This window comes from Lepisosteus oculatus, unplaced genomic scaffold, assembly GCF_040954835.1.
Source record: "Lepisosteus oculatus isolate fLepOcu1 unplaced genomic scaffold, fLepOcu1.hap2 HAP2_SCAFFOLD_96, whole genome shotgun sequence".
Classification (NCBI taxonomy): Eukaryota; Metazoa; Chordata; class Actinopteri; order Semionotiformes; family Lepisosteidae; genus Lepisosteus; species Lepisosteus oculatus.
The window spans coordinates 65305-75017 of record NW_027168432.1 but is presented as its reverse complement, the minus strand read 5'-3'; the positions used below and the strand labels follow the sequence as shown (position 1 = coordinate 75017).

Here is a 9713-nt window from a genome sequence, read left to right as displayed (position 1 = left end):
CGTAATCTGGTGAGCATTTCTAGAATCGTACTTGTATAGATGCAGCCTTTAATGTGTTGCTAGGTTAAAATTGATGACTTCTTGTATTTCAGTAGGCAACTGCCCTCTTGATTTTGGATTTAATTTCTTTATTACAGGGGCGCTTTTATGAAGCCAAGGGACCAGGGAGCTGCCCCAGTACTGGGATGGCCAGTTCGAAATCATAGAAACTATTGTCAATTCCAGTCCCATGTCAGTGCGAGCAGGGATTTTGACATCTTGTTTTGCTATGTTCTGCACCAACAGGCAGGTGGCTCAGCCATTCCGTTCCAGTCTGGGGGTACAACAGACTGCTAGGTTCAGTCTGATAAACTGAGCTGATGGTTGGAAGAAAACCATCTCAGCGTCCATTCTCTGTCCCTTCTTTAGGACAAGGCGTACCGGAAACCCTGCTGTTGACGCAGGAACGATCAGGTCCGATTCGTTTACTACCTGGCAGGCCTGAGGAATCGTCTGACCTGACCGAATGTTCTCGGGGTCACCGCTTAGAGAGTGGGCATCTGGGTCCACCCGTTTCCACAGCACACTGTTTACTGTGTCCAGCTGGGCGCCCAGTCGAACCAATAGGTCTGCACCAATGCAGACCGAATGGGTCAGCTGAGGTGCTACCTGGAAGTAGTGAGCAAACTTCCTTTTTCCGATGGAGATGGAAGCTACACAGCTTCCTTTGCTCCAAATGGACCTATGAGGTGGGGGTGCCCACCACAGAACCTGTGACTGCGTCACCAGGGTCACCTGACAGCTTCGCGACAGGTCCTCGAACAGACCTTCACTGATTATGGACTTCTCAGAGCTGAGGCTAAGAATTACATCATCAACCTGCACTTCTGCCACCTGGACCCCCTCCCACCACCATGGGGTGGTAGTCCTGGACCCCCTGAGGTACCAGGGTGCACAGAAAGGACTCCCATTCATTACCGGACAGGGAGATCCACTCTTCTTCAGGGATGAAAAGGGGGTGTGCTTTACCTGGCGGGTCAAGCAGCTGCTCGGAGCACTGCTCCTGTAGTTGGGAGACCGTGGGAGTGCTGGCCTGGGCAGGACTTCCCTGTAGTTTTGGAAAGCAAGAAGAGACATTTATTCTCGTCCAGAGGAACCAGGAGGAACCTCCAACTCAGCTATAGTGTTCAGTGGGCACTGTGTGATCACAGCATAACCACTGAATCCCCCTTTTTGCTGTGCAACAGGCTTAGGGTTTTTGACCTGAGCCCACAATTTTCCACGCTGGCAGTCCACCAGAGGCTCCAGCCTGTCAAGCAGGTCTTGGCCAATGAGTAGTGGCTCTGTTTTTAACCTAGAGATGTAAACAGGATGCACCACGTTCATTGGCCCGAACCTAAGTGCCACCCACACTCGGTGTGTGATCCTGGCATGATCCTGGGTATAGCTGGAAATATCTATCTTACACGGTTCTACCTTAAGTCTGATGCCTTTTCCTTTCGCTACTCGTTTGAGCTCGCTGAGTAGATCGGCTGACATCAAACTAATTTCAGCCCCAGTGTCAATCAGTGCTTCTCTATCTAAGACGTTTTCAAGAGAAACCTTGATATAAATACGCCTTGCTTTGCCTTTCTGGCTGAGATTCCCTAAGAATTGTAGGAAGCCTGCCTTTTCTTTGACTTCAGGGGCGGGGTCAGCGCCCAACTCAGAGTCACAGCCTTCTTCCAGACAGGAACCCTCCCACCCAATCAGATAGACTGAGGGAGGGGCTTGGGACGGATCCCCGCCTCCTCCAGTGAGAAGGGGCGTGGTCCCCCTAAGCTCATTCACACTTCTGGCATTCGCTGCGGAAGGTTTACCCTGTCCTGATCTCTCAGGCAGGGCTTGTTCAAGCCTGGCCAGGCGGGCTGCAGTCGACTCCCTTCGTCCAGTCTTATGATAGACTCTGCCTGAGCCCTTGCCTTCCCCGTAGCGCTCACGGCGGCTCTGACGCTTAGTGCGGTCCTGCCTGCCTATTTTGCGCCGGGGCTTAGCGGGGCTTACCTTCGGCAATAGGATTTATACTCTCCAAGATGATATTTGCACTTTCTGGAGAGGCGATTTTCTCCACTTCAGTAGCCCGATTTCGTCGATTGCGTGGAGAGGGCTGTAGAATGTGGCGCCGTCTTTCCTGCTCCGTCCATGACAGGCGTGCTGGTCTCTGGAGAGAGAGCACGGTCCATCAGCGCACCCCAATAAAGGCACTGGAAGCAGCTGAATCGCATTGGTGAAGCTCAGCGCTGGGCCGCTGGGCACATCTGACCACAGTTTCCGTAGTGTAGTGGTTATCACGTTTGCCTCACACGCGAAAGATCCCCGGATCGAAACCGGGAGGAAACAGACCAGACTTCTTCTGTCGCCACGCACAAAAGGGGATTGGGGATTCGCCTAGTGCTGTGATCGAACAGACCCACTCACCTCTTAGTGTGGCGGGATCTGCACAGTGCATGTCGCAGCGCATCCTGCTTTCACTTCAATGCGCGTCCTGATGTACCCCGGTCTCCCGCGTGACAGGTGGGGACAGGTGACAGGTCCACGTGACAGGTCCTATACTAACGAGGAAGACATCGCTCTCTCCGACCCCCGGCATCGTGTCCCGACCCACCGTGCTGGAAGCCGACTCGTGCTGTGATTCCTTTACGGAGCAGAAATGACAACCGAGGAGCCGAGAGATCATTTCAGCATTTCGCGTCTGAACGGAAAACACAAACGACCAACTCGGAATGATTTGCCTTTGACGCTTATCAAAGCGTTCTTTGTGCATCGAACAGACCCACTCACCTCTTAGTGTGGCGGGATCTGCACAGTGCATGTCGCAGCGCTCCCTGCTTTCACTTCAATGTGCTTCCTGATGTCGAGTCGTGTGCCGTGCGGAGGCTCTGAAAGCGAGAGCAATGAAAAGGTGCACGACGCTGTGTTAGAAAACAGAGAAGTGAAAGGCAGTCCTTTCTCTAAGGAGGTAAAAGAAAAGCTACTCCCCGTCGGGGAATCGAACCCCGGTCTCCCGCGTGACAGGCGGGGATACTTGCCACTATACTAACGAGGAAGACATCACACGCTCCGACCCCCGGCATCGTGTCCCGACCCAGCGTGCTGGAAGGCGACGCGTGCTGTGATTCCTTTACGGAGCAGAAATGACAACCGAGGAGCCGAGAGATCATTTCAGCATTTCGCGTCTGAACGGAAAACACAAACGACCAACTCGGAATGACTTGCTTTGGACGCTTTTCAAAGCGTTCTTTGTGCACGACAACTGCGCCGCCTAGCAGATACAAATGGGTTGTACAACTTTGAAGTAGCAAATGGAAGAGGGCTAAGCCTCCTCTCTTTTAGCCCAGGTTCGATCTGTCTCCCAGAATCACCAGGGCGCACGCACACACACACACCCGTGCCGTTGAAGTACTCTGCTTCATTTCTAAGGGCAACTCAACATTCACTCCTACCCCGAGTGCAGAAAAGACAGCGTCTGCAGCAACAGCAGCTCAGGTCTCTGCACAGGAGCTAAGCTGCCCCCATCTCCTCTGCTCTGCGGCTCCTACGGAGTGGAGTCCTGCCTGGAGCCGTGTTTGCAGGCGGCGGCTCCCCGCACCCTGTCTGTGCGTCGTGTCCAAGAGCTCCTGGGAGGAAGAGAGAGCCCTCCGACTCGGGGGCTTTTCCACGGTCTGTGTGAGGAGGGGCGGGTGTGTCCAGCAGCTTATCGAGCGGAAGCCTGGGGCGGCGGAGAGCTGTGATCGTGCAGACCTTGAGGTGTCACCTCTTTGTCTGCTTTCCCGCCCTCCCTCCGCCCAAGCTCTGCTCCAAAGTAGCCCGGCAACCCCTCACACCTGCACGTGTCACAACCTAAGGTGTGGTCATGAGACACCCATGGGGTGTTGTTCTGTTCTTGCTAATTGTTTCCTGCCCGTCGCAGGCAGGAGTCCATGCGAGGAAGATGCGCTGGACAGAGCTCAGAGGGCGCACCTGGGTGGCTTTCCTTCTGAGTAACGTTCCTGCAACACTCTCCCGCTACTCTTGGTGCGCTCATGCCGCAACACAGGAAGGCTGGAGCAGGTGGCTGTGGGCTCTGTGCACCGCCGAAATAGCTCAGCTGGGAGAGCGTTAGACTGAAGATCTAAAGATCCCGGGTTTCGGTGTTTTGTTTCATCGCGCCCTTTGTTCCTCTCTCCAGCGCCCCCTGCCTAAACGCGTCCCTTTCTCAGCCCGAAACGCAAGCGAGACACCAGCAGCAGTCCCCGCAGGTTTCCGTGGTGTAGCGGCTATCACGTTCGCCTAACACGCGAAAGGTCCCCGGTTCGAGACCGGGCGGAAACAGCCTCGTTTTGCACGCTCCTGTACTTCACAGAGGTATTGAGCGACCGGTCATTTGTTCCCAATGTATTTCCGGTGCCTTCATGCACTCTTGTACCAAACGCACGTTCCTTCTGTATGCGGAGCCGATCATTTGCAATTGGGCTGTGCCGACAGATCAGGACGAGCTCTGTCGGCTCAATAGCAGCGCAGGACCTGCAAGAACAACAGAAAGATTAGCATCCAGCGGGGGCTTCTTAGTGAGCCCAAGATCTCATCAAGAATCGGCTCCAGCAACAGGGCTGGGCGCATTGTTCCATTCTCCGACCACTCTCGGTGTAAACAAGTCCCTCCTGGTCTCTGCTTGAATTGCACTTTCCTGCGTTTGCTTTGGTGTAACTGGCTTCCCCTGCATGGGCGAATGTGAAGAAGATCCTTAGTAAGTCATTGAAGAAACCCGAGAAGAGGTCGGAGTGGTCTCTGTCGTTCATCAACGATCCAGTCAGGCAGTACTCCTCTGTAAAGCGCCGTTCGTTCACATCAATTGGCTTTTTTTTGCCTTCATTCGTGCAAGTAGTAAAAGCAGACGCCCCTATTCTGCCGTGACCCGGATTCGAACCGGGGTTGTTGCGGCCACAACACAAAGTACTGACCACTATACGATCACGGCGAGTTACCGATACACACGTGGCAGGGCGGAAAAGGCTGTGCTCTCTTCGTGTGACATAATTCGGGAAAGTCCTGACGTTGCATTTCAACTGAGCCCCAGTATACATCGAACCTTCGACACTCTGAGTGACAGCTCTCTTGCGTGTTTTCTCATATTTATGTAGTTTGCTTGCATGATGCCCGGAACAGCAGGGTTGTGCACTCCCATATGGTCTAGCGGTTAGGATTCCTGGTTTTCACCCAGGCGGCCCGGGTTCGACTCCCGGGATGGGAACGTGTCAATCTTGCCTCCTGCTTTCCAAAAAATCAGCACTGTGTACGAAGGAGCCGCATTAAAACTACTCAACGTGCGAGAAGAGGGGGCGCTTGTTTCCAGCCGAAACTTCTCGCGTGTGAGACGAGCTGACCATCGCTGCAGGAGGTGGGAGGGTCACTCTGGTAGACAGGGCTGACCTTCGGCAATAGGATTTATACTCTCCAAGATGATATTTGCACTTTCTGGAGAGGCGATTTTCTCCACTTCAGTAGCCCGATTTCGTCGATTGCGTGGAGAGGGCTGTAGAATGTGGCGCTGTCTTTCCTGCTCCGTCCATGACAGGCGTGCTGGTCTCTGGAGAGAGAGCATGGTCCATCAGCGCATCCCAATAAAGGCACTGGAAGCAGCTGAATCGCATTGGTGAAGCTCAGCGCTGGGCCGCTGGGCACATCTGACCACAGTTTCCGTAGTGTAGTGGTTATCACGTTTGCCTCACACGCAAAAGATCCCCGGATCGAAACCGGGAGGAAACAGACCAGACTTCTTCTGTCGCCACGCACAAAAGGGGATTGGGGATTCGCCTAGTGCTGTGATCGAACAGACCCACTCACCTCTTAGTGTGGCGGGATCTGCACAGTGCATGTCGCAGCGCATCCTGCTTTCACTTCAATGCGCGTCCTGATGTACCCCGGTCTCCCGCGTGACAGGTGGGGACAGGTGACAGGTCCACGTGACAGGTCCTATACTAACGAGGAAGACATCGCTCTCTCCGACCCCCGGCATCGTGTCCCGACCCCCCGTGCTGGAAGCCGACTCGTGCTGTGATTCCTTTACGGAGCAGAAATGACAACCGAGGAGCCGAGAGATCATTTCAGCATTTCGCGTCTGAACGGAAAACACAAACGACCAACTCGGAATGATTTGCCTTTGACGCTTATCAAAGCGTTCTTTGTGCATCGAACAGACCCACTCACCTCTTAGTGTGGCGGGATCTGCACAGTGCATGTCGCAGCGCTCCCTGCTTTCACTTCAATGTGCTTCCTGATGTCGAGTCGTGTGCCGTGCGGAGGCTCTGAAAGCGAGAGCAATGAAAAGGTGCACGACGCTGTGTTAGAAAACAGAGAAGTGAAAGGCAGTCCTTTCTCTAAGGAGGTAAAAGAAAAGCTACTCCCCGTCGGGGAATCGAACCCCGGTCTCCCGCGTGACAGGCGGGGATACTTGCCACTATACTAACGAGGAAGACATCACACGCTCCGACCCCCGGCATCGTGTCCCGACCCAGCGTGCTGGAAGGCGACGCGTGCTGTGATTCCTTTACGGAGCAGAAATGACAACCGAGGAGCCGAGAGATCATTTCAGCATTTCGCGTCTGAACGGAAAACACAAACGACCAACTCGGAATGACTTGCTTTGGACGCTTTTCAAAGCGTTCTTTGTGCACGACAACTGCGCCGCCTAGCAGATACAAATGGGTTGTACAACTTTGAAGTAGCAAATGGAAGAGGGCTAAGCCTCCTCTCTTTTAGCCCAGGTTCGATCTGTCTCCCAGAATCACCAGGGCGCACGCACACACACACACCCGTGCCGTTGAAGTACTCTGCTTCATTTCTAAGGGCAACTCAACATTCACTCCTACCCCGAGTGCAGAAAAGACAGCGTCTGCAGCAACAGCAGCTCAGGTCTCTGCACAGGAGCTAAGCTGCCCCCATCTCCTCTGCTCTGCGGCTCCTACGGAGTGGAGTCCTGCCTGGAGCCGTGTTTGCAGGCGGCGGCTCCCCGCACCCTGTCTGTGCGTCGTGTCCAAGAGCTCCTGGGAGGAAGAGAGAGCCCTCCGACTCGGGGGCTTTTCCACGGTCTGTGTGAGGAGGGGCGGGTGTGTCCAGCAGCTTATCGAGCGGAAGCCTGGGGCGGCGGAGAGCTGTGATCGTGCAGACCTTGAGGTGTCACCTCTTTGTCTGCTTTCCCGCCCTCCCTCCGCCCAAGCTCTGCTCCAAAGTAGCCCGGCAACCCCTCACACCTGCACGTGTCACAACCTAAGGTGTGGTCATGAGACACCCATGGGGTGTTGTTCTGTTCTTGCTAATTGTTTCCTGCCCGTCGCAGGCAGGAGTCCATGCGAGGAAGATGCGCTGGACAGAGCTCAGAGGGCGCACCTGGGTGGCTTTCCTTCTGAGTGACGTTCCTGCAACACTCTCCCGCTACTCTTGGTGCGCTCATGCCGCAACACAGGAAGGCTGGAGCAGGTGGCTGTGGGCTCTGTGCACCGCCGAAATAGCTCAGCTGGGAGAGCGTTAGACTGAAGATCTAAAGATCCCGGGTTTCGGTGTTTTGTTTCATCGCGCCCTTTGTTCCTCTCTCCAGCGCCCCCTGCCTAAAGTGACGCGTCCCTTTCTCAGCCCGAAACGCAAGCGAGACACCAGCAGCAGTCCCCGCAGGTTTCCGTGGTGTAGCGGCTATCACGTTCGCCTAACACGCGAAAGGTCCCCGGTTCGAGACCGGGCGGAAACAGCCTCGTTTTGCACGCTCCTGTACTTCACAGAGGTATTGAGCGACCGGTCATTTGTTCCCAATGTATTTCCAGTGCCTTCATGCACTCTTGTACCAAACGCACGTTCCTTCTGTATGCGGAGCCGATCATTTGCAATTGGGCTGTGCCGACAGATCAGGACGAGCTCTGTCGGCTCAATAGCAGCGCAGGACCTGCAAGAACAACAGAAAGATTAGCATCCAGCGGGGGCTTCTTAGTGAGCCCAAGATCTCATCAAGAATTGGCTCCAGCAACAGGGCTGGGCGCATTGTTCCATTCTCCGACCACTCTCGGTGTAAACAAGTCCCTCCTGGTCTCTGCTTGAATTGCACTTTCCTGCGTTTGCTTTGGTGTAACTGGCTTCCCCTGCATGGGCGAATGTGAAGAAGATCCTTAGTAAGTCATTGAAGAAACCCGAGAAGAGGTCGGAGTGGTCTCTGTCGTTCATCAACGATCCAGTCAGGCAGTACTCCTCTGTAAAGCGCCGTTCGTTCACATCAATTGGCTTTTTTTTGCCTTCATTCGTGCAAGTAGTAAAAGCAGACGCCCCTATTCTGCCGTGACCCGGATTCGAACCGAGGTTGTTGCGGCCACAACACAAAGTACTGACCACTATACGATCACGGCGAGTTACCGATACACACGTGGCAGGGCGGAAAAGGCTGTGCTCTCTTCGTGTGACATAATTCGGGAAAGTCCTGACGTTGCATTTCAACTGAGCCCCAGTATACATCGACCCTTCGACACTCTGAGTGACAGCTCTCTTGCGTGTTTTCTCATATTTATGTAGTTTGCTTGCATGATGCCCGGAACAGCAGGGTTGTGCACTCCCATATGGTCTAGCGGTTAGGGTTCCTGGTTTTCACCCAGGCGGCCCGGGTTCGACTCCCGGTATGGGAACGTGTCAATCTTGCCTCCTGCTTTCCAAAAGATCAGCACTGTGTACGAAGGAGCCGCATTAAAACTACTCAACGTGCGAGAAGAGGGGGCGCTTGTTTCCAGCCGAAACTTCTCGCGTGTGAGACGAGCTGACCATCGCTGCAGGAGGTGGGAGGGTCACTCTGGTAGACAGGGCTGACCTTCGGCAATAGGATTTATACTCTCCAAGATGATATTTGCACTTTCTGGAGAGGCGATTTTCTCCACTTCAGTAGCCCGATTTCGTCGATTGCGTGGAGAGGGCTGTAGAATGTGGTGCCGTCTTTCCTGCTCCGTCCATGACAGGCGTGCTGGTCTCTGGAGAGAGAGCATGGTCCATCAGCGCATCCCAATAAAGGCACTGGAAGCAGCTGAATCGCATTGGTGAAGCTCAGCGCTGGGCCGCTGGGCACATCTGACCACAGTTTCCGTAGTGTAGTGGTTATCACGTTTGCCTCACACGCGAAAGATCCCCGGATCGAAACCGGGAGGAAACAGACCAGACTTCTTCTGTCGCCACGCACAAAAGGGGATTGGGGATTCGCCTAGTGCTGTGATCGAACAGACCCACTCACCTCTTAGTGTGGCGGGATCTGCACAGTGCATGTCGCAGCGCATCCTGCTTTCACTTCAATGCGCGTCCTGATGTACCCCGGTCTCCCGCGTGACAGGTGGGGACAGGTGACAGGTCCACGTGACAGGTCCTATACTAACGAGGAAGACATCGCTCTCTCCGACCCCCGGCATCGTGTCCCGACCCCCCGTGCTGGAAGCCGACTCGTGCTGTGATTCCTTTACGGAGCAGAAATGACAACCGAGGAGCCGAGAGATCATTTCAGCATTTCGCGTCTGAACGGAAAACACAAACGACCAACTCGGAATGATTTGCCTTTGACGCTTATCAAAGCGTTCTTTGTGCATCGAACAGACCCACTCACCTCTTAGTGTGGCGGGATCTGCACAGTGCATGTCGCAGCGCTCCCTGCTTTCACTTCAATGTGCTTCCTGATGTTGAGTCGTGTGCCGTGCGGAGGCTCT

The 9713-nt window shown here is 54.4% G+C and overlaps 8 non-coding genes across 8 annotated transcripts; 4 read left to right on the top strand and 4 right to left on the bottom strand.

Moving 5' to 3' along the window:
• Window positions 1–2992: 2992 nt before the first annotated feature.
• trnad-guc (transfer RNA aspartic acid (anticodon GUC)) lies at window positions 2993–3064 on the bottom strand. The gene has a single exon. It is a non-coding gene; the product is annotated as a tRNA-Asp (tRNA).
• A 1192-nt stretch (window positions 3065–4256) lies between these two features.
• trnav-aac (transfer RNA valine (anticodon AAC)) lies at window positions 4257–4329 on the top strand. Its single transcript has one exon. It is a non-coding gene; the product is annotated as a tRNA-Val (tRNA).
• Window positions 4330–4903: 574 nt separating this feature from the next.
• On the bottom strand, window positions 4904–4975 carry trnah-gug (transfer RNA histidin (anticodon GUG)). The gene has a single exon. It is a non-coding gene; the product is annotated as a tRNA-His (tRNA).
• Window positions 4976–5176: 201 nt separating this feature from the next.
• On the top strand, window positions 5177–5248 carry trnae-uuc (transfer RNA glutamic acid (anticodon UUC)). Its single transcript has one exon. It is a non-coding gene; the product is annotated as a tRNA-Glu (tRNA).
• A 1149-nt stretch (window positions 5249–6397) lies between these two features.
• trnad-guc (transfer RNA aspartic acid (anticodon GUC)) lies at window positions 6398–6469 on the bottom strand. The gene has a single exon. It is a non-coding gene; the product is annotated as a tRNA-Asp (tRNA).
• Window positions 6470–7665: 1196 nt separating this feature from the next.
• trnav-aac (transfer RNA valine (anticodon AAC)) lies at window positions 7666–7738 on the top strand. The gene has a single exon. It is a non-coding gene; the product is annotated as a tRNA-Val (tRNA).
• Window positions 7739–8312: 574 nt separating this feature from the next.
• Window positions 8313–8384, bottom strand: trnah-gug (transfer RNA histidin (anticodon GUG)). The gene has a single exon. It is a non-coding gene; the product is annotated as a tRNA-His (tRNA).
• A 201-nt stretch (window positions 8385–8585) lies between these two features.
• Window positions 8586–8657, top strand: trnae-uuc (transfer RNA glutamic acid (anticodon UUC)). Its single transcript has one exon. It is a non-coding gene; the product is annotated as a tRNA-Glu (tRNA).
• Window positions 8658–9713: the final 1056 nt, after the last annotated feature.